At 46.5% G+C, this 27,850-nt stretch overlaps 1 long non-coding RNA gene across 4 annotated transcripts; it reads left to right on the plus strand.

The window, feature by feature from the left end:
• Positions 1-5,760: 5,760 nt before the first annotated feature.
• LOC310699942 lies at positions 5,761-27,290 on the plus strand. 4 transcript variants are annotated; one of them, XR_014522317.1, is made up of 3 exons: positions 5,761-6,513; positions 22,222-22,314; positions 26,978-27,290. It is a non-coding gene; the product is annotated as an uncharacterized lncRNA (long non-coding RNA). The 4 variants fall into 4 exon arrangements; XR_014522318.1 differs by lacking the exon at positions 5,761-6,513 and adding an exon at positions 6,521-6,750; XR_014522319.1 differs by lacking the exon at positions 5,761-6,513 and adding an exon at positions 6,759-7,147.
• Positions 27,291-27,850: the final 560 nt, after the last annotated feature.

The raw sequence follows: 27,850 nt of genomic DNA on the forward strand, positions 1-27,850 counted from the left end.
GTCCGGCTCCTTCCTTCCTTCCTTCCTTCCTTCCTTCCTTCCTTCCTTCCCTCCCTCCCTATAGGCTTCCAGGGCTCTGACCCGGCAACTCTCCTTTCATTCACTCCAGCTCTGGCCCTTTCCTGTACCTGCAGCCCAGCCGTCGGGCTGGGCCTCGTCCCGCACCAGTAGGAATCTCTGCCCTCGTGGTGGGAAGTGATCTCTGGGTTTCTCTCTAGGGGGAGAATAAGATGCCCAAGTTCTCCACGACCCAGTTGTCATGCTTATGCGTGCTGCGGATGTCTCTATTCGCCCTTCATGCAATTCAGAGGTTTGTTCCAAGCTGAACGACGTCGCCTTGCTCTCCCAGACCTAAAACGCCAACTAGCCCTCCCTTCCCCTTCCCACTGGGCATTGGGGGGGGGCGACCCTCGCGAAGGTTGGAGGGGAGAGGACTCTGCCCCCCGAATCTGCCAGGTCTGTGCCGAGCAGCTCGTCGTCGGAAGTGTCTGCACGTCTCTGCGGTGCCTGAGAGCACAGCTGAGTCCACCGCCAGCGCCCTCCGTTAGCTTAAACCCGACGGCTCTTTATTTCGCTGGTGGAGGCGTGTTTGCTGCAGAGACGGTGGCGAGGGGATCGCATGCCCCCAGGCAGGTGACCCTAGACGGATAACGCTGGAGGCATCCCGGTGGGAGGGGGAAGCCTGCCAGGCACTTGGCTTAGATAGGGCAGGCGGGATGTGGGGCTCCTAATCCCCGTGGTCCGAGGTCCCAGGCAGCTGTGAGTCCCTCAAGCCCCTAGATAACAGCTCTTCTGCCAGGGAGCTAAAGAACTGACCTCCTTCCAGCCTCCCCCATTACTGTATAAGGGTGGTGGGGATGGATCCTATTCCCACTCTATAGCAGGGCTGAGCTGCGGGTCCCAAGATCAGGACCAGACTAAGTAAAGCCGAGAGAGAGACCCGCTACGGAGGCACCTTGGCCAAACCCCGCTGCCTCCGTTAGCTGCTCACACCACAGCTACTAAGCCCGCTCTGCTCGCTCCCTTGGCAGAACACATGCAGTCTCTTTCTCCCGCTTCAAACATTGCCCAAAGGCAGGAGCGGCGGCATACAGAGAGACCCATCCAGAATCGGGGCTGCGAATTGGTTCTCTCGCTTGGCTCTTGGCTTCTCTAGCCGGGTTCAAACGGCTGAGGAGCTCATTCTAGGATGTTGGACCCTACCTTGACTTTCTGAAGGGTCAATTCCCTTTCAATCTCAGAATACTGCTTATCACCCCGGAGTCTCCCTTCTGCTTCGGTTTATACGCAAGTAAGTACCATCGTGGGATTTATTCCCTGGCAAACGGGTGTAGGGTTGTAGCTCTCGATCGCAATCTTATGCATGTTTACGCAGGAGTAAGTCTTTCAACAGGGGCTCAGTCCTGGCTCAGCGGCCACAGTATTGCAGCCTGCGTCGTCTCCGGCACAGCAGTAGGTCACTATAGTTCCCATTTTACTGATGAAGAACTGAGGCTGGAAGTTATATAATGACGGAAGTGAGCCGTGAAGCTATACTGCAGGGAGGGGAGCTGCTAGAGAGAAGGTCCCCCTGCTTCTTACCAGCGCAGGTTTAATACACTCAGAAGCAGAGGTTTAGCAGAGACTCCCTCATTCTCCAGTCCTGGAATACTTTCGCTCTCTTCAGGGTTGCCAACTTTTTTTTCTGGATAGGTTCCTGCGCAGGACAGGCAGAAACGTCACAGGTGCTGTATCTCGCAGCGTGGTGATAAGAGTGGTAGGAAAGCGCCACCCGATACATTTCTGCCTGTTCTGAAGCTGTAAACAGTTCAGGAAGTTGTGACAGAAAAACAGCTGGAAATTATACTATCTCTGGGTGGGCCCTTTCTCACCTCCCCATTCTCAGAGCCTAAGACGAGACAGGACTCAGCCTCAGAACTTGTTCTGAGTGTCTACATCATTCTGAAACCCCTGCACCAAGCAGGGGCAGCCTACACGGCTCTGGGGCTTGTGGAATCATGAAAAATAGCCTTCCTCTGCACATGTGCAGAGTGCATTCGCGCCCATCTGGTGTCTGTCTCCAGTCTTTAGGGCATTTCGCTTATGTGAGGGGGAGGACATGGGGGCGGAAGGGACATTACTTCCGGACAGCTTGATCTCCTCCCCCGCCGTTCAGAAACCGGGCGCTGCCCCCATAGGCCAGTGGTAGCCAAGGCACTCAGATGATGGACTGCAACTCTTATCATCCCTTGCTTGGTGGGGGGGGGGACTATCGGAGTGGGGAGTCCAGCAAAATCTAGAGGGCTCCGAGTTGGCTACCTCTGCCCTAGGCTGCGGGGTAAGTCGAACTGAGTATCTGTATCCTACCCCCTAAACAGTATCTAGAAGTTTGCATTCCGACTTTCATCGCCGGCATTTTTCTACGAAGCAAACGGGATTTATGCATCTGATTTCAAAGAGGATCTTGTTTTTGACTCTGGGTGCTTGCGCTGCCCAGAAAAGATGAGGAAATTCTAATAGGGTGGGCTGGGAGGATACGCCCAGCTCCTAATAATCTGCAATGCATTGGGAAGTAAGGAAAACTCCTTCGTCCAGCATCCCTTGAAAAATAAGCCGCGAGGCTGTCCGCGCCGTCGAACAGACGGGACTTTGATTCCACTCCCGCGCCATATCCTGTATTAGTTCCGCACCACCCAGTCTCTTATTTCTGAAATGGCAGCAGCCGGCTGATACTGAGCCCCCCTTGTCCCTCCCCCGCCAGCAAGCTCAACCCACCCAGTTAAGTCTGCTGCCCGACTTGGCATCCCGCTGTCTTTTCTTTCGACGGGGGCAGAAATGATGGCTTTGCTCCAAAGCCGCTCCTCCCGCCGAGGAGGCGCTATTCTGAGGCTACCCAGAGGGCAGGGCTTGGGCTTTTTGGATCTTGCGCGGGGCGGGGGGGGGGCGGGGAGAGAAAGCTGGTTCTGAAATCCCACTCTGGCCGCTCCCGAACCAGACCCCCGCCCCCTGAGCCCCCTACGTCTCAAATGCAAGGAGAAACGCAATGGGACAAAGCGTTTCCTTGCACGGAGATGCAGCGTGGCTTTGCCATTCCTGGAGAAAACCTGCCGCCCCGAAGATCGTCACCCCAGTAGCTCTGGGCATTTGCAGCCTTTCAAATGGGAGTTCTCAGCAAACATATTCGGAAGTCGGTCGGGCACACAAGAACGGGGCTGGCTTTGAAATAGAGGAGCTTAGCGCGGTGGTGTCAGCCTCGGTTCTTGGCCCGAGAACTGCAATATACTAAATCCTCATAATTCCATCGCAAGAGCGTCCTGAGAGCCAATCGACGTTTCCTTTCTGCGCCGTTTCCGAGCTGCGCCACAGGCGCAAGTTCCACCGGTGAAGCTTTCTCCCATCACTTCATCCCAGGGCCAAATAGAGGCTGCAGCTCGGCGGCCACCTTCTGCTTACCGCAGGGCTGTATGGAGATGTGGCAGGGGAGTGAAATGGAGCCACCGACTGACAGCACTTCTCTCTCATCAGTACCACCGAGCCCAGCCCTTGCTGCAAGGCAGGCAGGCATCCTGCACCTGCAGACTCCTCTCCTGCCCGACCTTTCCTTGAAGGGCTGTTTCCACAGCCAGGCAGCTTGTGGATTCGCTCTTCTGGCCTTCTCTCTTAGGAAGAAGGCTTATTTTGATACCCAGCCATCACTCCTTATTCCCCCCCCCCTTTCTAAGCAGCAAATTATGCTTTCCGTTTCTCATTACAGTACCGGCAATCCTTCCAACAACCCTGTAAGGTTGGCCAGTATCATTATCATCATTATTATTCCCGTGGGACTTGAGTCAGGGAGTTGTTGATTCACTCGCTGATCTGCAGGAGTCTCTCCGCCTGGCAGCCTGTATCCTGCTCGTGTTTGCGATGCTTGAATCTTCTACTTAGCGCCACCAGAGCCTGGTAGCCAATGCCAGTTCCTTCATCAGGGTTCTCATTGGTCAGACTGTTTGGGGGGAGGGAGAAAGGCATTGATTGACATGTTGGAGTGGGGTGGGGGGTTCCTCGCAGCTTCAGGAGGCTGCTTCCGAGTTTCCCGGAGCCCACTAGGAAAACTTCAGATAGCTGAACGCATGGGATGGGGCTTTGGGGGACAAAAGGGGTGTTTACATCGTTGGGTCCTATCCATTTCCACTCAAGACTGCCATGAGATTTCTCCTAGGGAAGCAGCGCGCAGGATTGCAGCCAAGCGGGAGCTCCAACTGACACATATTATTGGCTGCTTCAGTCCTTACAAGGGGGGGGGGGGGAGACATGTCCTCAGGGGAGGGGAAGGGAGTCCATCGATACAGAACCAACCGGCTGGCACTGAACACAGATGTGAGGAAGAAGAGACTGAGAAAATCAGAGAGAGAGAGAGAGAGATGAAAAGCAGTCTCCATTTATTCCTTTCCTCGCCCAGCTTTGCGGCTTGTTTTTCCCCCCCATTTGTGTTGCTGGACATATTTCTCTGCAGTATCTCTTTCCCCGGTGCCAGATTTGTAACTAAAGGGACTCCAGTAGAATAAATCTATCCACGGGCTGAGCTTCCGAGTTCTTGGAGCTGCCTCTCCACCCACTCCCGCCTACCTCTGGATAAATCTTTCTCAGGCCCGTAGATCTCTCCTTCCGGGAGTGGGCTTTTATCTGTGACCCAACGGTTTGGCTGCGAGTTTGTGTCTTTTATGAGTCTTGTCTTTGGGTTCAACGGGATCATAGAATCACAAAATTGGAAGGGATCACCAAGGGCCATCTAGTCCAACCCCCTGCAATGCAGGCATCTCAACTAAATGCATATTTCCAGTCTATTATACCTTCCTCCTAGTCTTAATAGGACTCGCTCCTGCAGCCTGCTTAGCCTTGGCGATGTAAAAGAAAAGGTGCCTTGAAGCATGTGCAGAATGCCTTTCTCCCACCACCGAGTCACCACAACCAGGCCCCACGTATCTGGGGTTATGGAGATGGGTTTCTTGGACAGAGGGTATAACAAAGAGGCAAGTTTTCAACTGCAGGCACCTTTAGAAATGAAATCATTTAGCTGCAGTAGTCGCTGAGACCCATTTATATACCACAGAATTGGAAAGTGGGAAGATCCCCCCAAATTCCCCTGTCTCGGATATCTGGGTACTCTTCTAGGTATGAGCTTTCTGGAGGTCCAAGGCTGCAAAGGGGCTGAGAGGAGAGCTGGGCTCTTTATATTGGTTTTGTAATCCAAGTGTGTTTTGAAGGCTGCTATGAGCCTGCAAACCTGCGGCAGAGCTGCAAATGGGGATGTGAAATGACGTATCCAGGAGCTCACCTCCTTTTATGCTGAAATCCCAGCTTTCTGGATGCATCATAACTCACTAGGATTAGACCCACGACTAAAACGCGCGCGGAGAAAAAAAGGGGGAAGCCCCCCTCCCCAATACATGATGGGCACTTAAGGCATCTGCACTGGGTTATAATCGGCAGTACTTAAAATGCAATCCAGCTGCCCACCGTTTTGGTGGGCGCTGCCCCTCTTGCGCCTCTCTGGGTCCAGGAGCGAGCCTTCCCAGTGCGAGCAGCACAGAGCCGGCTGCCCCGCCAACCCACCGTCGAAAGGGTGCTGCGCGCCCTTTAAAACGCGCCCTCCACGTTTCTTCCTAGCCGACTCTGGGAATCCCCGCTTCCTTGGCAAGCGTGGAGTTCCCAGCTGCCAAGCGGAGGATTTTATTAGACGGCCGCAGCGGGAGCGGATGAGGGGGAAGGTGCTGACTCGGTCTGTCTGCAGCGAGGGATGGATGGATCCGGAGACTTTTTCTATTTCCCCCCTTTTTTTTAACCCAGGCTCGGTCGGTTCACACGGTTTTCGCCGCGAGGACACCGGATTCCTGCGCGCCCTGGAAGCTGGCGCGCTCTCCCGACGGGGCCAGTCAGCGGGGGAGAATCTGTTTTGGCTCAGTTCGCCAGCAGCTGCTTGTAATTTAAAGCCCTGCTTCGGCGCTGACCATTAAGTGACAGGAAAGGCCTTGCGTCACTCTTGGAGCCGGCCCAGGCGCAGGGAGAGAGGGGGGAGAGAGAAGGAGCACGCTAGTAGGCCATGTTGGTAGTAGTAGCAGCCGCCGCCGGAGGAGCCCCCACTCCCGGGCAGCCTCCCGCGCCTGGGAAGCCAACCCCCCAGCAAGCAAGCAAGCAAGCGAGCGCCGCTGCTTGGCGGGAGCTGCCTGGCTCCCTCCGTGGAAGCCAAGCGCAGGAGGGAAGCCGCCTCACTCGGCTTTTGCCAGCCTCCGAGCCGCGAGAGCAGCGAGACGAGCCGTCCCCGTCATCCGATCCCAGCCGCCGAGCCAAAGCTGAGCGGAAGCAGCCCTCGTTTGGTTCCAAGCAGGAACTGCCTTGCCCATACATGGCGCTTCCTGCCCTGCGCGCCATACATGGCCCTTCCTCGCGCGCCATAAAAGGCGCTTCCTTCCCTCGGCGGCTGCTGGCTCGAGGCCTGGCCTGGCGCGGCCCAGCCCGGCGGCGGGAGAGCAAAGGGAACAATCCGCCCGCGGGGTGAGGCGGGGAGGGAGGCAGGGAAAGAGAGAGAGAGAGAAAGGCGAGGTGACTGGGTTTGCCAAGCCCTTTATGGAGCGGCCCCGGAGGCCACGAAAAGAGGAGTGCTGGCGAAAAGAGGAATGGCTGTTTTGTTGCTGCCGCTGCTCAGGCCGTTGCCTGTTAAAATAAAAACAAAATAATGCCCCCCGCCTCCCCGCTCAGCGCCCTGTTTTACCCAGAGGGGGTAATAGCGAGGTGAATAGAGGAGCTGTTCCTTGCATTCTGAGCAGATAGACCTCTCCTCTAGAATACGAATTTCCCAATAAGGCAGCTTTTCACCTCAGAAACCCATTTAAAGCCCCCACCCACAATATCGCAGTACAATGGTACCTCGGGTTACATACACTTCAGGTTACAGACTCCACTAACCCAGAAATAGTGCTTCAGGTTAAGAACTTTGCTTCAGGATGAGAACAGAAATCGTGCTCTAGCAGCGCAGCGGCAGCAGGAGGCCCCATTAGCTAAAGTGGTGCTTCAAGTTAAGAACAGTTTCAGGTTAAGAATGGACCTCCGGAATGAATTAAGTACTTAACCCAAGGTACCACTGTACATCCAAGCAGTGACTGTACATGTCAACTCCTTTTGCCTCCAGGTGAGCACCACTAAGCTGCTTGTTTTTGTTTTTCTTCAGTCAGGGTTCCTCTAACACTTTGTTTTATGCCACCCCAATCTCTGATCAGTGCACTTACCCTGGATATCCAGGGTTGGTTTCCTTGGAATGAGAGACAGTGGAGACTGTGGTGTCTTTAGAATATATGGTTTATTTACACATGTATACAGCTTGAGCCAACCGTGGAGGGTGTCACAGCATTAACACCCCAAAAGGGTATTTTTTCTCTCATTCTCGCAGCTGCCCAGCCTGATTCTTGCTTCTAACTCACACACCTCAGCTCTGGTTTTGTTCTAGCTACCAGACCCGGGGAGGGGAATGGACAGACAGACACCCATTTGTCTTCTTGCACAGAGCCACTTCCTTTGTGGCCCTAAGGACCCATACTTAGGGGTCCATTAACTCACCAAGAAGTTGGCCTGGCTATTCCTACAATTGAATCCTTCGCTAGATTTTAATCCTTGCTGGATTCAGGAATTGGAAGGCACTCAGGCCTACAGTTTAACCTCCTCTCCAAAAGCCTACAACAATATGCATGATGGGCAGAGTTCAACAGGTTAAACATTTACCCTCTGCAGGGCCCTGATGAGAAAAGATGACGTGAAATTTCTGCCTGTAAAGCAACAACTGAAGGTGTAGGAGCCTAGCCTGGGGGGGGAAAAGGTAACAAGCAATGCTATTTTATATTAGCACAGTTACTATGTTTACCTGTATTTAGTAAAAGAAGATTGGTAAAGCCTCACTGCTTCTCAGCTTTGTCTGCTCAGGTGTTGCAAGCCTTGGTCTAGAGGAGCAGCTCCCCAACATTTTTGTCCTTGGACCACTTGAAAAGTGTTAGCAATGTGTGCAAATTTCCAAGTGTGTTCAGGAGGCAACTGTCTTGTGAAGTACCCATCTTTGGTGCAAATTGCTCTCCTGTTGTATCAAGTGCTTTCCCCTCTTAATTCCCCATTACCAAATTTCCAAGTGTTATAATATACTGGTTGTAGTGGGGTTTATATACTGGTGGTTGTAGTATGCTATCATTGGGTAATGAGTTAACACCAGCCTTCTCCAACTTGGTGCTCTCCAGATGTTGTTGGACTTCTAACTCCCATCATTCCCAGCCAGCCAGTCAATGAATGCTCAGAGATGATAGAAGCTGTAGTCGAAAACACTGGGAAGCCTGACTTATACCACATTCTATACTCTGTCATACCAGGGTCAGGGCATATATATATATATATATATCCCTTATTGGACTCAATGAGAGGGAGTTTCCTTATAGGAGCTCCCCGACTGGAGCCTAGACAGGGGCATTTCTGTGGCCTTGGGTGGGTGCAGAATATGATACAAGTGTAATTCTTTCCCCATCACCTCTGTCCTGCACATAATTTTACCCTGTTTTCGCCACTCTGGTGGCATATCTTCGCAGGTGGAACAGCTCTGCCAGTGAAGTGTTCCATCAATGTATTTTGAATGTTCCACTAGTATATCTGTCAGACCAGCAGGGTATCTCATATCCTGCCAGTGCAAGGGGGCTTCCACAAGATCATAAGCCTCTCAGTCTGCAGAACCTGAGTATAGTGTTACATCCCTAAATATGAGTTTCCAATAGGCTGCTGTAGGATTACTCAAAAGTAATTTGCTTGAGAAACAGTTTAAATTTATTTAGTGGTAAAAAGATGTTTTTATTGTTGCCAGAAATGGCAATTTCCTTTTTTTCAGATTATTGCTTACAGAGCTCCTAGGAGCAGCTCTTAAAAGATCCCTGCTTTAGGAGGGCCAAGAATAATATTGTGTAAGAGGCAGGGAGGAGGAGCAGATTCCATCTGTGTTTATTTTGGCCAGATTCTGTTAAGGTTCAGTAGTGATTGAAGCTGGCCAAAGTTGAAGGTTCCATCAATGTCCCTCAAGGAGTGTTAATATATTGCACTTATTGGGCCAATATAAGAAATGCAAAGAAAAACAACAAAACCGAAAACCCAAACCCTTCTGTTAAAACCAAACTGAATGCTTGACTTTGCAGGTTTCATGTTAGGTGGTGCCAGGAGGAATGGTAGTTACTCCAAAGGGCTTTGTTGCTAAAATTTGTGTTTGGCACGTAAACCTGAATGACTCGTGACTGTCTTGTTAAAACTTGCTTTTAAATAATGAAGTATAAAAGTGTATGTGCAGATGTTAGAAAGTAAGAACTCTATGTTGACTTTCTCAGTATTAATCACTGGTAAAATGTTGCGTGGCAAAGCTCAAATGTTGCTTTAAAGGAGGAGGCGAGATACCTCTTTCTCTTTGTGTGTAGTAGATAAATAACACACACACACACACACAGAGAGAGAGAGAGAGAGAGAGAGAGAGAGTGGTAATCTTTGTGAGGTTGAGAGAAAACCCAGCTCCTCCTCCTTATGCAACAGTCATGCAAAGGCAGGTTTATTTTTCTTTTGCCAGCATGCAGGGAGGCAATAAGCTTCTATTCCAAATGGAAAAAAATGCCATGCATGCTTACCACTCCCAATTCTTTCTGGATTCTGCAGATGCAGCAGAACAGGGACCTATATAAATCTGGCGTCTTGACTGCAGACTCATAGAAATCTGTAGGACTCTCCTCTTCTATAACCTAATTTATTAACATTCAAGGTTATGATGGATACTCTGCCATTTCTCTCTTCCCTGCTTTAGCTGCTATATGAACACCTTACTATTTATTCTCACTCAGCATGATTGTCCATCAATGGTTAATGGTGGCTGGATCGAAGGTTTGATACTTTATGGAGCATATGGGGCATTGTGGAGCTATCTTACCCATAGACAGCGGCTTAAACTGTGCTTTGCATGAAATCTATTGGGAATCTGGAAAGGGAGTGCATGAGAACGGTGGGTCCAACAATGAGGCAAACAATTTGATGCATTCTTCAGCATCCCACAGCAGTAGGACTGCCAGATGTGAAGAGAAAGCCAAGTAGCTTAATTATCATCAAAGCTGTGTTTGATATATATTGTTCCATGCCACCCCAATCTCTGAGTGGTGTGATTCCAGGGGTCTTGGCACTCACACAGGATTTGTATTTCCTTTGGAAATTAGGCACAATGGAGACTGCAGTGTCTTTATGATATATTGTTTATTTTTACATACTGTATATACAACCTGAGTCTACAGTAGAGGGTTTTCCAACATTCACATGAGGGGGGCTTGCTTCCTACAGAAGCATAGTATTGGATTCAAAGGCAGCCAAACAGCCATCTCTGTCTCTTCTCACATCTTGTCCCAGCCTGCTCGCCAAGAGCTCTCGCTCACTTCTCCCCTGCTTTTCAAACCTCTTGCAAAAACAATTTTTCTTCAGCCTCCATCATCCAGGATGAAACCCTATTTTTTTTCTTTCTCTGCCCACTAGCACATACAGTTGGAGGAGGGCCCCCTTCCCTATATCACAGTCTTCTCCCCATTGATAGCTCCCCCAATGGGCTGATGACTGGCTGTCATCAGCCTTCATTCCATTTAATAGCTTCTCTCCCAGGTAATACCTTTTTTCTGGGAAAAACAGGGTTAGCCTGCATTTTTACACTTCTAAATGCAACATTTGTCAACCCATCTTAGTTCTCAAAGCACTGATTAAACCCCAAACACCCCAGAATCTAGTGGGAGTCAGGGCACCCACAAATCCATAACAATATACATCAAGTGCATTGCATTATCAATTGTAATACAATATTTGATTAGCAGTCTGTTGAGCTCAAGAACGATATTATTTACCTCCTAAGATTTATTTTATTCATCTGGTGAGTCATCAAAGCTAACCACAACTGGCAATGAGATTTTAGTTGTTGACAGAAGCAAAAGTATTGTCAATGAGATTGGAAGTTTTCTTGATCTGAGAAATCAATCCTAAAACTTATACTTATGTGTTTAGCTTTGATACTCAGTAATATTGCTAAGGACTGTGAGACTATTTTTCTGCATGTGTGAAATCTCTCAAGAAATGCATTCCATTGGTACAATTGAACAAATAACTAATATTAGCTTATATATGAGTACAGAAAACAGAAACTGGAGAGAAAGAGAGAGATATGATGGATATGTTTATTTTTAACTTGGATGTATAGAGATGCCAAGAATATTGAAAGGTAAAATATGAAAGCCTAGGGCAAAGACAAATAGTGCTCTAAGATCCAAGTATTCACCCCAGATTGGAATTCTGCAGAGGGCACTTGAGGCAATAGTGTGAGAGAACTAATTAGACCTCTGACTTTAATTTCAAACAGATATACCCTCCACCTCTCAGTGTAAAAACCAGGCCATCTGACGCTTAAATAAAATGAAACCAGAACAAATATTTTTAGTACAGATGCTGAAATAGCTAGCCATAGCCAAATTTCTCAAGTCTTGCAGGAGATGGACTCCTCTTGGGGTTTTATAGGAAATGAATGTAGTCAAGGTCAGTCTTACTTTTAGGCAGAATGAGGTAGCTGCCTCACACAGGAGTTGCTGAGGATGGACAGACCTGTGTGTGCTGTATGACAAGACCTCCAGCCCCCAAACTAACCTGTTGCCCCCAGAAGATGCTCACTGTCTCATTGCAATGTTGAAGCAAAACTCAATTGCTAGTCTGGTTGGCTTGTGTACATGGCATGGGGATATGTACCATCTTGTCCTTAGGCGGAAAAATATATTGGGCCAGCCCTTTCTGCAGTGTTTATAAAGTCCAAAGGTGAAACCTGATAAGAGCTACAATGAAAGAGATAACTAGACTTCTGGAAGAGCCTGACAACAGAGTAAGGAAACATGGGGAATGGAGATCTTGTAACCAACAAAAATATTTCTAAACCTTGCCAAAGACAATTCACTTGGTAGAAAGTTAGCAGGGTTCCTAGCACTGGTTACCCAATGTTTGGCAGAAAATGTATGGTGGAGTGTTTGCTTAGTGCACTGAGATCCTAGCTATTAGGAAAAGGCTTGTCCCTTTGAGGCAAAAGTAAATAACTTGGATACACTGAGAGAGGTAGTTGGTGAGACTTTCAGGGACTTGATAGAGAAGTCCCGTTATCGCTATTGTAGAGAATAAGCATACAGACATAGTGAGGACAGGGATGGGGTACCTGTGGTCCTCCAGATATTGTTGGACAATAATTTCCATCTTCCACTAGCCAGGGAGCTGATGAAAGAGTTGGGAGTCCAACAGCAGGATTCTAGGATGCCCCGGTTTCCACATTCTTGGAAGATGGGAGTAGAGTTGTATTGTGGGGGGTTAATTAGAAGCAAGGAGAGATGGGGCTGTTTTGAATGTTAACATGGCAGACATCACACACTATATTGTTAAAAGCCAATAGCGCAGTTGATGGATAGGGGAGATCAGTGATTCTAGTACATGTTAGTGTCAATTCATTGGGAAATACAGTGGTACCTTGGGTTAAGAACTTAATTCGTTCTGGAGGTCTGTTCTTAACCTGAAACTGTTCTTAACCTGAGGTACCACTTTAGCTAATGGGGCCTCCTGCTGCCGCCGCGCCGCCACTGCTCGATTTCTGTTCTCATCCTGAAGCAAAGTTCTTAACCCGAGGTAATATTTCTGGGTTAGCGGAGTCTGTAACCTGAAGCGTCTGTAACCCGAGGTACCACCGTATAGTTATCTAGTCCTGGAAGTCAAAGCTGTTACTCACAATTAATTTCACAAGTAAGATTTTAAAGCGCATTCCTTCTTGAATGAGGCAATATCTATATATTTAGGGCACAAACCTGGCAAACAGAATTGGGAGACCCAAGCTGATTGTGCCTAAGAATGTGTCTGAGGAAGGATTTGTATTCAAAATATAGTGGGTTCAGTTAATGGATTTCTGTACAGCTGGAGGCTTATTCCTTTCTTTTTGTGCATTTGGTATATACCTCTTCATTTTTGGGGTAAGTGGGTATCTTGGAAGTAAGCATTACTAAAGGTAGAGTTGTTCAAGACAGAAAAGGCCTTGCTGAGAACAAATCAGTGTGGTTCCTGTAAACTTAGGGAAGTCCTGTCTCACCAACCTTACAGAACTGAAAGTATAAATCATTATACACTTGGATTTCCAAAAAGCTGCTGACAAAGCCTTCTAACAGGCTTGGGAGCCAAATGCACCCCTCCTAGCCTCTCTGTCTGGCCCTAGGAACACTCTCTGGGCTTAGGAACTCTCTGCAGGCAACACCACTGCTTCACACCCCAAGTGTTTTTGCATGGTTGGGATGTGTCTGTGAACTTGGATAATGCCTCTGGCTTATCAGGATGGATAAGCCAGGCTGATTACTATTCCCATTTTTGCTTTCGTCCCCACCCACCACTGGGAAGTGGCCCCCAGAAGCTTGCCAAGAGGCAAATGTGGCCTTGGGCAGAAAAAGGCTCCCCAAACCTGATTTAGAATATTGTGTGTGGTTTACATTGCCTTGCCTCAAAAAGGAAATTGTAGCTTTAGGAAGGTGCAGAAAGAGGAAAACCAAGAGATTAAGCAATTGACGCAACTCTCATATAAGGAAAGATTACAATATGTGGGTCTAGGTCTCTTTAGTTTAGAAAAGAGGCAAGTGAAGAAGGATATGGCAGAGGCTTATACTATTGCGAGTGTTATTGAAAAAGTGAAGTTAGTTCTCAGGAAAAAATAAAAGGAGTTATCCAGTGATACTGATTGGCAGACAGTTCAGAACAGACAAAAGGTCAGATTCAGCAAAGCTCTTAGAAAACCTTAGGAAAATAGGTTCAAATGGCTTCACAGGAATGACTTTGTGTTGGTGTATGTGCACTAACCAAATGTAGTCCATCGTCCATCCGGGAATCATACATGAGATAGACATTTGCTGTTGCCCAAAGAGGTATTAATTTATCTGCTCCAGGCATGCCAGGGGAACTTCTCTTCTGAAAGTGCCTACTGCCCATTATATTTGGTGCTTTATAGAAATAATTCTCAAACTTGTGAGATGTCCGCCTTTTGGGGAGGGGCGAGAAGTGGAAGGAGGATCAAAGTTTCAGAGGGACCCTGGGGTAGTCCCTGGGGTATGCCATGGATCTTTCCCCACTAACCAAGACCCAGGTAGACTGATCACCTTCTGACAGTGAACATCCTATTGGATTTGTGTACATGATCCCATCCTTACTTCTCCTTGACACCAAATGTGATTTGGGAAGAAGCAAGTTTAGGACAATCTGCTGTGCTCTTAATGTTTCCTGGAGTGTATCTGTATAAGAGGTTCAGAGATATTCTGCAGTAATGCATATGTCAGATTACTGTCCTGATTCTCATGTCATTGGATGCAGCTGATGGTTGCATGCATGTAGCTATATATACATAACTACTGTACATACAAGGATCTATGGATATTCACCCATGCAACAGATAACTAGTGCTGAGGAACTAGAAAGCAGTGAAAGTTTTGAAGCGAGCAGAGTTAAAAATAATACTTGAGAAACACTGCATAGATTCACCCGACAGGCAGGAATTATTTTGGCAAAGACAGATTTCCAGAGAAACAAGAGGTAGAACAGGCCTGAAATTCTGGCTAGGAATTGCATACTTTTCTTTTAAAAGCCTGCAAACCATAAAATTAACTTAGCTTTCGGGAAAGCCAATCTACCAAGCACTTACACGTCCCTGGAAATTCTTTCTTGTGGCATTTCTTTGTTTACACTGCCCTCTTACGGTTTCTGGTAAAATAGCAGCTGTATCTAAATTTGTAAATATTTTATTGCGGTTCCTTACATTATTATTTTTCTCTCCTTGGTCTTTGTCTTGGAAAACCATGTATCATTATTGTATTGTTCCTTGTGCTGGACAAGGACCTGGGGACCAGGGTTCAAATGCCCACTCGGCCATGAAGCTCATTGGGTGATCTTGGGCCAGTCACTCCCTCTCTGACTAACCTCCCTCCCAGGGTTGTCGTAAGGTTAAAAAGGGAGGTTGGGAGGGGGAAGTGTGCGTGCCACCTTGATTTCTTTGGAGAAAAGGTGGAATTATAAATGTAATAATAAATAAATATTTTCGATCAGTCTGGTTTCACCTCAGATCGTATAATCTTTCGCCTTCTTCCATGAAGTTTTCTGATCATCTTTTAAAGCCATCTGATTTGGCTGCTATCACTACATCTTGTGGGACCAAATTCAGTGGTTTGGGTATGTGCTGTGTGAAGAAGTGCTTTCTTTTGTCTGTCCGGAATCTTCCAACATTCAACTTCAGTGGATGGTCCTGAGTTTCTAGTATTGTAAGAGAGGGCGAAAAAGTCCCTGTCCACTTTCTCACACCATCTTATCCCCCTTTACTCAACTTTTTTTTTTCAAAACTAAAAAGCCCCTTCAGCTTTGTTTGTGCAATGGGGCTTCTCCCCCTCTTCCCTCTGCACGTGTCCTGTGCAATCCCCAAAGCTGGCTCTTAGGGGGTTGGGAGAACCTCCACAACGGTGCATGCAAGGAGGAGAGGGGAGATCACTCCTTTGGAACAATCCCCTTGGTGTGATGTTGAATTCCTCCTCCTATTATTATTGTGCAAATATTATGCACATGTGTGGCATGGGTTTGTGCTCCCAAATACCCCTGCTCCCAGTTTGTTGTATGGATAAAATGGTGCATGTACATCACTTCTAGCTACTTGGAGGAAAGGCAAGATCTAGACATATTCAATGTGGTTTTGCCTTTTGGCTGTAGGCTAATGAAATCATACTTCTTGTGAATCCATGATGCATCTCCTGATTAAGTCCTGAGAGGTGCTGCATAGGGTCTACAAACAAGAGTGGTAGATGAGGAATAGAGATCTTTTGCTGTTAAGCACTCAGCATCAGAGGCATAGCTGGGGAGGGGCTGGGGGGCAGGGCACACTGGGTGCCACACTGCGGGGGGCAGTACTTAACGCCTGGGAGTGACACAGTGGCTCTGTGCTGCCCAAAATGGCAGTGTGGGGTTTGCATCCTCCTGCTGCCTTCCCCCTCAGCCGCCCTACAGCTGAGGGGGAGGCGGCAGGCAGACTCTTTGGAGGCTTCTCACAGCATGCCCTGCCCCAGCTCACCCCACCCCCATGGGCGACTTGCCTTGCCCCCAGGCACAGGGCGTGCGCACTGCCCTGGGTGCCTGAGCGGCTAGGTACACTTCTGCACAGCATCATCGAAGGGCAATGGGATATTCTTAGGGAACTTCCAGGGGACAGATGGAAAAGAGTTTCTGAAGTAATGTATAGCTGATTTTATGGCAGGGGGAGAGGAAAGGATAGATAGATAGGTGTTAGCACTCAGAATTTGTTCTCTTGAAGACTGATATTAGTAGAAACAAAATATGATGCCTTTTCTTTTCATTCTGATGGATGTACATGTAAAGCTGTGGTCCCTACAGTAGGTGTCTAATGGAGCAGCTAGCAGTGTGGCTTGTACAATCTGGACTTTGTAGAACACATCATGTGTATCCATTTGACACTGCAGCTTAGATTGCTTGGGAATTATGCTGGAGAGTTCAGCATATCCAGGAGGAGACACAGAAACTCTCACAGAACTGGTAAATTTGGTGGTTACTTTCCTTATGTACTCTGCCAAAGACAAAATGGTAGAGAAGCTAATTGAACAAAACAAACTAATCGTTTGGCAATCTGTGTGATAATTGACGAGGTTCTTATGGCAAATAGAAAGAAATGTTGAGTGTATTAGGAACTGTCTGGGAAGACTAACTTCTAAACAGTGACGGCAGTATTCTTCATCTGAGGAACGTGGTTTCTTTTTTCGCTCCATCTGTTTTCTGCTTCCTAATGTGCTGCTGGCATGACAACTTTTCCACTGTCTGTTCACTGCTTCTTTCCCATGACAAGCCATGGGAATCTCTCCTGAGTGCAGGAGTCAGTGTGGGATTGTATCTCAGTTTGATTCATCCCTTCTGGATGCCGTATATGTTGTCAGCTCTTTGGCAGTAGTCTTTCTGTGTTGAGAGAATAAGAACAAAGCAACTCTCTTCAAGGCTTCAGCGGTTACTTAATTTTGAGAGGCATGACCGCACACACGGAGCTTTTAAACTGCAGAAGCTACGGACTCTTACCATCGTTCCTTGAGGGTGCAATGCACAGGGCTTTGTCCAGTGTACCTGACTTCACAAATTCCACAAATCAGAGTTTGTGAAGTTGCATACATAAGGCCCCCATAACAGTTCAAGCTTCAGGACCACCAAAATGTAGGTCTGCCACCGGCTGCAGCCCAGCCCAGTTTCAGCTATCAGACCAATCCTCTCCTGCCCCTTTCACCTTGCCTAGCCTTGCCAAAGCACAGCAGTCCTTGTTCTAAGGTGCAGCAGGCCCCAAAGCTAGGCAGGCAAGCAAGCAGTCCCACCTCTCCTCCTTCCTCTTTTTCCCATCCTATCCTCCTTTCTTGTCACTTATACAGCCACTGCTGCCCCCTTCCTCTTACCTCTCCACCTCTGCTTGCCAAAATGCCCAGGGAGCAGCTCCAGCGAGATCAGGCACTCCCTTTCTACAAATACCATTGGGGTGCCCAGCATGCCATGGGAGAAGGGCCCAGATAAGCCACTCCACCTTTTAACTTGCTGGCTACCACTGTCTCCTACCTAGGACACACTGCACTAGGCAGGGCCGGCAGGTGGGCATTGGGCAGAGCAAACCAAGAGGGTGGCCTGCTTACAGAGACTTCCCCACACCCTGGTCTCCCGCTTTGCTTTGCAGTTCGTAGCCTATGTGGGTGGAAGTGCTTGGGCAGATTAGAGGTGTCGTCAGCTGTATACATCCAAGAAGCTAGAAGTGTGTTAGTGTGTTGGAGATCTTTAATCTGCCTTGATTTCCTGCTTTTCATGGTGTTGTGTTATCATTAGTATCATCTTACAATACAATATCCTGACTACTAAAGTGATTTTTTAAATGCCTGTACTTGAATTTTAAACTAACAGGGCAGTATAAAGAAAAAGGACAACTCCTTACAGTGGTACCTTGGGTTACAGACGCTTCAGGTTACAGACTCCGCTAACCCAGAAATAGTACCTCGGGTTAAGAACTTTGCTTCAGGATGAGAACAGAAATCGTGCTCCAGCGGCGCGGCAGCAGCAGGAGGCCCCATTAGCTAAAGTGGTGCTTCAGGTTAAGAACAGTTTCAGGTTAAGAATGGACCTCCAGAATGAATTAAGTACTTAACCCGAGGTACCACTGTACTTATTTTCAAACACCAACCTATTTGAAGCCTTTTAAAAATTGCCTTTAGGGTGAGGGGGCAACACTGCTAACTTTTGCTCCCTATGGCACTGCCCCCTCCCCCACTTGATAGCACCACCATTAGAAGTATGTGAAACATGGCTCGGCAGCTTAAGTAACCTTCTCCCTCACAGTATCCAAGAAACTTTTTAAAATCCTTAACTTGCTTATAAATTCCCTTTAGTACTTTTCAGAATAGTACCACAAAGTCTGGGAGGGCAAATGTAAAGGTAAAGGTAAAGGTACCCCTGCCCGTACGGGCCAGTCTTGCCAGACTCTAGGGTTGTGCGCCCATCTCACTCAAGAGGCCGTGGGCCAGCGCTGTCCGAAGACACTTCCGGGTCACGTGGCCAGCGTGACATCGCTGCTCTGGCGAACCAGAGCCGCACACGGAAACGCTGTTTACCTTCCCGCTGGTAAGCGGTCCCTATTTATCTACTTGCACCCGGGGGTGCTTTCGAACTGCTAGGTTGGCAGGCGCTGGGACCGAACGACGGGAGCGCACCCCGCCGCAGGGATTCGAACCGCCGACCTTTCGATCGGCAAGCCCTAGGCGCTGAGGCTTTTACCCACAGCGCCACCTGCGTCCCAGTCTGGGAGGGCAAATGTACCTACACCATATCCTGCAGCAATGCTTTGCCATTTTAGAAGAGTTTCTACTTTATATTATGATGATGAACATAAGTGTCTTAGCATATAGGCATCTGGCTGGCCACTGTGTTAACAGGTTGCTGGATTAGACCTGATGTTCTTATGTTCTTAGCCATAAGATGTGGTGATAGGCAGTGGCTTAGATGGTAAATTCAAGAAGGATAAGGCTATCAATGGCTGTTGGCCATAACTGCTAAACAATACCTCCATGTTCAGGGTACCAGATACTGAGGACAAATGGAGTATGGTTATCCACCACCTATCACTGATAGGTGTGACCTTTGGCTCAATCCTGCCAAGAGGACAGTACTATGATCAGAGAAGGAAGGGAGAGGGGAGTCTGAAGGGAATGGCTAGACAACACTTTGTGCATTCCCACAAGTGGCCACATGATGTCGCCAGGTGCCAAGGTACTCCTGATGTTTGCAAGGAGCACATCAATTCAAGTCTGAATAATTCTTAAGCAGCTGGCCCTCCCAAAAAATTCCTACCGAAAATCAGAACAATTTTGTTTGGCAGGAAATGAACCTTGCTAGTTAGCAACAATAGATTTCTCTTTAAAGACAGTGTTTTTCATCAGATTAATTTTGAACCCTTCATTTTGTTTGTAATCTTTTTCTCCCTTTGTCATTTGAGGGGTCTGGTGTGTTGTTGTTTTACAGTGAATAGGAGGCCATGCTCAGCATTCCTCCTTTCTTATAAACCTTAATACAAGATCTCAATGTGGGCTGCTGAGATGTGTTTGTAGAGTTTTCTGACTCAGGTGCCAAATTAAATTGGCTTGCCCTAGCTAGTGTATGGTGTTGGTGTATTGGGCCTGCCTTGCCACCACTGCCAGATACACACACACACACACACACACACACCTATTGCAGATTAAACTTTGCCCCGTTCACTCATTGCTGCTTTATGCCCACCAGCTCAATGTATGCTTTGCTGCCAAGCCACCTGTTGCAATGTTATGGTGTATCGCAGTACTCGGCTTATGCTTGTTAGGTTGATGACTTATACATCACTAAAGAAGAGGAACTACATAACCAAAAGAAAACAAGGACACAGATCTCAATAAAGTTTTCATTATCTTACCATAATTTAAATAGAAATACATCTCATTCACCATAGTGGGTAAGACAGTATTCAGTTGACCTGTGTGCCTGCTCAGTCTGCTGCCAGCTGTTGCCTGTTGAGAAACAGCTTGAAGGTTCCACCTGTTTTTGCTTTTTTGGGTTCTCTGTATCTTTAAACTGGACTTGGATTGGTGGTGCTTCACACGGAGGAATCTTTCCATCAGAAGACTGCCCTCTGACAGCCCTTCAAATAGAGATTTGTCCTCTGTAAAGGAGGGCACATGGGAACCCAGATTGGGGGGGGGGGGATAACTGGAGATGCTTGGGCACTTTTGATTTACAATTAAGACCAGAAGGTAAAATATATATATTAAATAAAAGCAAAATCTCTTAAAATATACAGAAAAAAACAATTATCCAAAAATGTATATAGATACACCCAAGTTCTTTTTAAAAAACCAAAACCAAAAACTTGTCACAGCAGTTTTCTGAAGGCCCAAATGTAGGGAGAACTGCAGGGCCTCTTATGAATCTGAGACTTTGGTTGAAGCATGTTGCCTTGACCAATATAGTCCACAGAATAGACACTCTACCTGTAAAGGCTTTGGTTTGTCCCACCATAGATTTTACCGCTGCTTTGGACATTGTGCAGTTCATCACTGAAGGACGTGAAGGCTCATATGTATTCCCCCCCCCCCAAAAAAAATATTTTTTTTTATTAGATTTTCACATTTTTATACACCTTAACCAATTCAAACATTAAATTACAGGGTTCTCTTTGGACTCCCTCCCCTCCCTCCCATGGGTTCTTATATTAAAAGTTTAAGTTTTCTGCATCTTTTGCTTTATCCAACTATTGTATATCCCTAATTATCATAATCAATTTCACATTACAAATGTCATTACAACGCTACCAATGATTTTAACCGTTTACAGTGGTGTTTTTTTTAAGTAAACTACAAATTTACTCCAGTCTCTAACAAATACTTGATCTTCTTGGTTTCTGATCTTGCCCGTCAGTTTTGCCATTTCCGCATATTCCCTCAATTTCATCTGCCAATCTTCCTTTGTTTGTAGTAGTTCTTCTTGAAGGCTCATATGTAAGCCAGGTGTAATGCATTTAGGGCTGGTGATGACTTGTTAGCCGATTCTGAAAATGCTTTGGCTATTTTTATTTTTACTGTGGAGACTCACTTACAAAATTTTGCCTGTTTTTGAGACTTAACCATCACTTCCACACATCCATTTGCTTTCCCCTGTGGAAAAACCGCTCTTTGCTGCTGAATTGGAACTCTGAGAATCACAGAGACCCAGAATGTGGCTCAGCATAAGCCCTTTTCCGCTTCTACCTCTATTGCTAGCAGCAGTAATTCTTCCAAATACCAGTTGCTGGAAAACACAGAAGAGGAGAGCGCTGTTGCACTCTGGTTCTGATTGCAGGCTTCCCACAGGCACTTGGTTGGCCACTGTGAGAACAGGATGCTGGACTAGATGGGCCACTGGCCTGCTCCAGCAGGCTATTATGTCCAGGCATTCATCTGAACATGTGAGGTTTACAACAGGAACAGGGGGATGTATGCAAGCCCTGCCCCCAAGGTCCTATGTTTAGGACATCCTTTCATACTTGCGCTCTTTGAACTCAACGGTCTCGAGGAGGCTTTTACATTTGTTGTACAAAATGTTCTTAGAACTGCAGTAGAGAGCAGGTCAGATCCAGTAGTGATGCAGACAGAGCGACAGCAGTGTTGGTGAAGCTACAAGATCATAATAATTTTGGCTGTAAGTCCTGGAAGACCTGCTCCTTCTGCCTTGCAGGCCTTTTTTCCACTTGGCTGGAAAGGGCGGGGTCCTGACTGATGCAAGCTACAAAATTGAGGCTGCTGAACAGACTATTGGGCTAGGGCGGCTGTTACATGGGACGGGGGGGGGGGAGGTATCTTTTTGTATCTTTATTTTAGATCTTGTGATTTATGTGGACATTATTCAATTTTTTATGTTTAATTATTATGACTACATTTATTATGTTGCCATTGTGTATATTTCATGTTGCAACCTGCCTTGAGCATGGTTTGAACTGTGGAAAGGCGGCATACAAATAAAATTATGTATGTATGTATAATTTTGCTGGCTGTTTTGCTGTATTGTAGGAAATGCATTCAATCCAGTTCTGTTTATACTTTACAGGGACTTCTGGCAGTGTTTTGGATCAGGGATGTGGAACATTTTTCCACCCTAAAGGCTCACATTTCCTTGGGCGTAATCTTCCAGGGCTTACCGGTTAGTGATGGGCAAGACCAGAGGCAAAAGTGGGGACGCAATAGATGTGACTCTTACCTTTCTATAGTAAGCTGCATTCCAGTCATGCAAAGAGGTTTCTTTGCAGCCACTCACATGCCTACATATCTCCAGCCTCCATCTGGGCAAGGAAGACACATTAATACAGTTCAAGAATACATTGAACTGTATTCTGGCAAAAACAGCAAGTAGGGCGTGGAACAGGGCAAGTGGATGATACAGCCTGGGCAGAGTCCTGGGTGTCAAATAGAAAGGCTAAGGGGCACATTTTGCTTCCTGTTCTCAGGTTCTCCATTCCTGTTTTAAACAGACTTCAGGAAAGAAACTGAAATGGAGGAGAAGGGGAATGGTGGCATGGATAAAATGGAAGTACAAAGAATGGATGCCAAACGTGACATGAGGACAGTGGATAAGCAGACACAAGGGAGGGAAGGAGGGAGATTGTGCTGTCAAGGCCAGAAGCAATCTGAAATACTCACTGCTCATTTTGCATTAGTTGACCTCCACCTCTCCACATCACAGTGATGCCCTTTGCCTTGTTGTTGTTTAGTCGTTTAGTCGTGTCCAGCTCTTCGTGACCCTGTGGACCAGAGCACACCAGACACTCCTGTCTTCCACTGCCTCCTGCAGTTTGGTCAGGCTCATGTTTGTAGCTTCAAGAACACTGTCCAACCATCTTGTCCTCTGTCGTCCCCTTTTCCATGTGCCCTCAATCTTTCCCAACATCAGGGTCTTTTCCAGGGAGTCTTCTCTTCTCATGAGGTGGCCAAAGTACTGGAGCCTCAGCTTCATGATCTGTCCTTCCAGTGAGCACTCAGGGCTGATTTCCTTAAGAATGGATAGGTTTGATCTTCGTGCAGTCCATGGAACTCTCAAGAGTCTCTTCCAGCACCATGATTGGCCATTTCAAATCCCTGTTTTAAGCCATGGGGGTATTACTACAAACAACTGCATGTAAAATCCAGCTGCCCTAATAACATAGTAAAGAGTAGCATGTGAGGTTCCAGGGGAATTGTTTTCACATAAACTTTATTTTGGGGGGGATTGGTATCATTTGTTCACTTGTCAATATTTGTCCCCAGTCTTTGAGACAAATTACATATTTTTGTTAAAAGACCAGCAATTTCACAACTGAGTTATTTACCAACCCGCAGACAGATACCACCTCGATTCTGTGATCTGCTCATTTTCAATTTGTCAAATTGACAAATTCGTGACAGGCGTGTACTAGTTATGATAGCCATTTGATGCTTCCAGAATAAGAGGCAGCCCATCTTGGAGTACCATAGAGTTAATGTACTCATGTCTTGCTTGTGGGTTTCCCATAGGCATCCTGTTGGCCACTGTGGGTAGTAAGATACTGGACTGGCTGGGCCTTTTGGTTTTATCCAGCAAGGCTCCTCCTCAACTTCTTATGAACAAGCGGCCTGATTCAGTGGAAAGCCGTTTCATATGGGTTGCGTTTCTGAAAAACTTGGTGATGTGGACTGTGACCCACAAAAGTTTATTGCATAATGGATTTGTTGGTTTTTAAGACCCTTTGCTTGTATTTAAGTACAAAAATTACATTTCCGAATAACATCACTTCACTCATGGCGTAATTGGACTTGTGGGGAAATAGATTTCTAATTACTGTTGCATTTTGAATCTTAGAAAACTTCTAGTGCTCTACAGTATTCTAATGTAGTCTGGTACAACCATCATGATATTCCATTCCCACCTAATGGATGGCCTTGTGGCAATCTCGTTGCAAGGGAATTAGCTCTTCAGCGCTTTTTGTTTACAGTGAAATCAGGGCAGTAGTGTGCTGCAGTATCAGAAAGATACATTTTTGGCATCCGAAGAACTAAATGCAATGGGCAGTATCCAGCCAAACAGTTTCACTAGTGCAAGCACAGCAGAAATCCCCCCCCCACACTTTTAGATCTGTTGTGGAGTTTTCCCCAACCCTGTGCAGCAGATTTAGAGGGCACAGGGTTGAGAGGGGAGGGAGGGGAAGTTTGGTTGCGTAGCCAAAAGTGCTTGCACCAGTGGAATGGCTGAGTTGGCTACCTCCCAAAATATTTAAAAAACAAAAATTGAAATAGCAGGGCCTTGCCCCAGGGAGTGGCAGTCACCACTTCTCTAAAAGGGTGAGATGAGCACATTAGAATGCTATAGTAAGAGAACACAGCACTCAAAGATCACAAAACGATGCAAGCATTTGTATCACTTATCATTAGGCACTGTCCAGGGGCCTGAACCCTGGGTTTTTTGCACCAGGTCCTGGATCTGTTGCCCCTCCCCCTTTAAAACAAACAAACAAACAAACAAACAAATAAGCAAGCGGACTTCGCTTACAGGGCAACTGAGCATGCCACAAAGTGCAGTGTTGGTAAGATGCCAACCATCTGTTACCTTTATTTGTTCGAAGGCAGTGCAGCAACTGGGGAGGGGCTTGTGATAGAGAAGCTTGTTGAGTGACCATGAAGCTTACTGTGTGATGGTGGGCTAGTCACTCCCTTGTAGCCTAACCTACCTCTTAGGGTTGTTGTGAGGGGAGAGACTCCATCAGGCAAGGCCTCCTTCCACCTGCCTTGCCCCACCCCTTGGCCCTGGGATTCTTCATAAGGAAGCTGTGCCTGGAGGAAGAACTGTGAGGGGAGAGACTTCATCAGGCAAGGCCTCCTTCCATCTGCCTTGCTCCACTCTCCAGTCTCTGCTTCTCATTTTGTATTGTATTATGTTGCGCACTGTGGTTTGCTGTTGTTTTATTGATTGGAGTTTAGAAATTATTGTAACTGTTGAGTGGATTTCTGTTTAATTTTGAAATGCTGATATTTAATATTATTCTGTATTATTTTAATGAATGTTGAATGTTATTTTATTTGCATGTTGTATATTGTATTATGCATATTGTCTTATTTATATGATGTTAGCCGCTCTGAGCCCGGTGTTGGCTGGGGAGGGCGGGATACAAATAACATTTATTATTATTATTATTATTATTATTATTATTATTATTATTATTGAAATATGTACAGTGGGAAGCCACAACCACTGCCCAGAACTCATTGAGGAATAGAGTCCAATCTGCAGGCAAAGTACTGGGCCTAGAAAATCCTGTTGGCACCCTATAACTCAAAACCTTGACAGCAAGAGCTAATGTTTGTTTGTTTTCCTTCCTTCCTTCTAAACTTGCATATATACAAATGTATACATATAAATGCATACATATAAATGCATACATATAAATCAGCATATTTTATGCAACCGTGTCCCAAATCCTTTTCAGTAGTTAGCAACACGCCTGCCTGTGACAATTACACAATCATATTCTGCACAGTATTAGCAGTAAAATAACAATGGGCATGCTACTTGGAGAAGAACCACAATTTTCCTGTGAATGAATAACTGTGGTTTGATGCTAAGAAAACGTCTCTTCGATGGAAACACCTCCTTAGGAATCTTGCTTGCAAAACAAATGAGTAAAAACTGCACAGTTACTGTGGAAAAGAAAAAGAAAATGTCTTGAAATATCTTTACAAGAAGAAGCACAAAACAACATTGGTCTGATGGGGCAAACTGAGGCGAGTAACAGCTTGAAGAGATAGTGGAGATCATCAAATGCCACAGGACCACTATATCTTTAAAACCTCACACTGCAGACATATCCCAGTCTCATCCTGATCACCAGGAATAGGAGAGTAGATAAGAAAACAGCAGAGGCCTCCTTAAAGAATTGGGGGGTGGGGGTGCATTTGAAAGAGCCTCTCAAAACCTTTAGGGGAGTGAGACATGTTTTAAGATTGTGAAATCCTGCCTTCGGCTATAGTTCCAGTTTAAGCAGGTAAGTGGTAGGGAGCCTGGGTTACCAGCAGCCAACAGATTGTTGACTGGAGTCAGCATTTCCACTATCTCTTTTGCCCAAGGCAAGAAAGATAGTGATGGTGGAGAGGGGCTGCAGGATTTTGTTCTAAATGTATTCGGTTTCCTTTTTCTAACCCAAGAGCAGTGTTGGAACATTTGAAAAATGCGAATGCCAGTGGATATCAAGTTCTGATTGGCACATTAGTCCAGGAGGTGCAGATCAACTTGGTTCATACTGGAATTCACAAACTGAATTCCTCAAGCAACCGCTCCCATAGCTAGACTACTGCAATGTACTGTGTGTGGGGATGACTTTGGAGACTGTTTGGGAACTACAGCTATGGCAAAACACTAGATTGCTAGCTGGCGCCAGATTAATAAAGAAGGCCTTCCCCGTGGCAGAGGCAAAAATCTTGCGGTCTCAAATTTCAGTGGTGTTCTGTGTGATGCCAAAATTCGGTGCCCCTCTACCTATCTCGCTTCATTGTAAACCATAGTTGCAGCACCCGCAAGGTTCCGCACCCAGTGCAGCTGAACTGGTCACACCCTCCTAAATCTGTCTCTAAATATGATGCCCCCCCCCCCCGGTCTACGGAACTCTCTTCCCAATAAGCCTTGAGTGATACGCAAGTTATTGCCTGTTTGGCACCAGTGGAAGATCTTTTTATTTCCCCATACTTTTAACATCTGATGAGATTTTAATACCCATTCTAGTATTTCGTTTTCACGCTGACTTTCCCCTGCTGTTTGTATTATGGAAGGAGTTCTATGTCTTCATGTTCTCTTAATTTTGCAGGTATACTTGAAACTACTGGAGACAAGACTGGAAACATGAAGCCATGTCTGGAGCCTGCAAGTCTGCAAGATACAGTTCAATCTAGTTCAAGCATTTAAATGTGTATGAAAGGTCTGGTGCTTATTATGAATCTTTAGTGAGTGCATTCTGTCTCTCTGTCTCCAGCCTCTAACATCACTTTTGTTTTCTCCATGAATTGATTTAAGTGACATAGCAAGTTTAAATTCAGTTGGACTGGTTAATGAGAGGAATATATTATTTTGCACTTACCTGTATGAATGCCTGCAAATTAAACAATTTCACGTTCCTGCAAGCAGATCATCCCCATTTGACTCACAGCCAGGCTCAGTATCTTTCCAGCTGCCTGCTATGGGAGGACCATATGCAAAGCCAGGTGGACTACTTCCCAATTCAGGAGGGCTTCAGGTAGCACCTGTGTGGTCAGGACTAAGCTAACCATTGTACGAAGCATGAGTGAAGGATATCTCTATTGTCTAACAGGTGATGATGCTCCTGAGTATGAATAGCAATCTTTGCTCTGTCCATCAGCTAAGCTATTCTATAAGTCCGTATAGTATAGTAGTAACCATTTCATGACCATGCGGCAGGAGAACCAGGGCCCTCTGCTATACATTGGGTGAAGTGAAAACCTTTTCTGCTACAGAATAGTGCTTGTGTGGCCTTTAGTACAGCAGTACAGATGCCTCGCTTTCCAAAGGAGGCGTGGTAGGGTTGAGACCACTGTTCATTGGCATTGCACACATCCATTTAATTGGCCATTATCAAGTGGTGGTGCTGAGCTACATATAAAAGTGAATGAGGGTGGCAGAAAAAAATGGTCAGCTGGCAGTTTTGTACCGGACATTTCAGAAA

Source organism: Podarcis liolepis, assembly GCF_965112155.1.
Source record: "Podarcis liolepis genome assembly, chromosome: 2".
NCBI lineage: Eukaryota > Metazoa > Chordata > Lepidosauria > Squamata > Lacertidae > Podarcis > Podarcis liolepis.